The 1368-nt window shown below is 56.9% G+C and overlaps 1 long non-coding RNA gene across 1 annotated transcript in view; it reads right to left on the bottom strand.

Moving 5' to 3' along the window:
* Window positions 1-1368, bottom strand: part of LOC108445248 — an 8618-nt gene that overhangs the window by 3826 nt on the left and 3424 nt on the right. The window lies entirely within an intron of this gene.

Below are 1368 nucleotides of genomic sequence, written 5' to 3'. Positions count from 1 at the left end.
GTCCCGTCCAACCTCCCTCTCGCCCGATATGAGAACGAGTGACAGAGGAGCTCTGCAGGACATGCCGAGGGCTGAGGACTCGTACCCCGAAGCACGAATCGTTTTAATTACAACGATTACAACTTAAATTAGCAAGATAGCATCCTTTCTGCCCCGCCAGGCTCCGACCTAGAAGTAAAACATCACCCGCCCACGTTGGACACCATCGCCTCCCAAGCGCTCTCCGAGTTCCTACGGCCGGTAGAGACCACATGCGAGTAAAGACCTCAACAGAACCGGGAAGACAGAGCCGATTCCGAGCGCGCTCCCCGTGAGCTTCCTAACGAGCAGCGTTCAGCCCCAGTCGCGCCGCACTCATTCCCCAGGACGGCGGCAGTCATTAGCGACTGTCCTTTTGACAGAGCAGGATGCCATTTTCCTCCTAAATCCAAACTTTGCCTCTCAACAGACACTCTTATCTTCGTATGCCCATGTAAATTAAAACTTCAGTAAACGCGTAGGGAGAACCCTCTGCTCTGCGGCACAAGGCAGCAGCTCCCGCCGGCTGCTGCCACACGAAATGGTGCTCAGGGAGTAGAGCCTTGGCGGGACCGCACGGGGCCCCGGCGCCGGCCCCCAGCTCCCGCTCTCGCTCCCCGCCGCTAGGCTGACACCAAAGGCAGGTCAGCCTGTGACAAAACTGAGCCCGGCCGGCAGTTGGGGTGCCCGGCTGCGGGCTTAGAGTTTTCTGTGCAAGTCACTGAAGGCTGCGGATCTGCTCAGAAAAAAACGGCAGACAGTGAAGGGGATTTCGAGTGAAGATAAACAACATGGGTTTATTGAACTATAAAGACTGAAAACGCCGTTGAACAGATCGAGGAAACGCATCCTAATACACATGAGCCGCAAACATCCCTCAGCCTGGCTCCAGCAAGCAGAAGGTAGCTCAGATCCTCCCGGCCGCGCCACGAACCTAGCTTGTCCCTGGCGGAATCACCGCAGATGGAAAGCTGCGAGAGGCTGACAGAGTAACGCTCAGTCTTTTCAGGCTTTCGCAAGCCCTGTACTGCTACCTACGGGGCTCAGCAGGGCGCTCTCTGCAGAGGGGTCATACATGGGGCCCAGGGGCAGGAAAGGGCCAAATCCTGTCGCTTTTCCTCCTGCAAACAATCCTATCGTCTTTTCCTCTGACCTCAAAACTTCCCCAGCCAATATGCGCCAACACTTAAAAAGAGTTTCGATACTTGAGTTCGTACTTGGCCCGTGAAAGAGCTTTTCGGGGTTCGGGGCTGTCCGGCCGCTCCCAGCACCTTAAAGGGTGGCCAAAAGGTGGCCCGCCGCCCGAGGCAGCCCCAGTAGCCTTGCCAAGGTGGCGGCCTTCAACCTGGA

Source organism: Corvus brachyrhynchos, unplaced genomic scaffold, assembly GCF_000691975.1.
Source record: "Corvus brachyrhynchos isolate BGI_N302 unplaced genomic scaffold, ASM69197v1 scaffold370, whole genome shotgun sequence".
Classification (NCBI taxonomy): domain Eukaryota; kingdom Metazoa; phylum Chordata; class Aves; order Passeriformes; family Corvidae; genus Corvus; species Corvus brachyrhynchos.
Note: the sequence above shows the minus strand (reverse complement) of the source record. Positions and strands in the feature narration are given on the sequence as shown.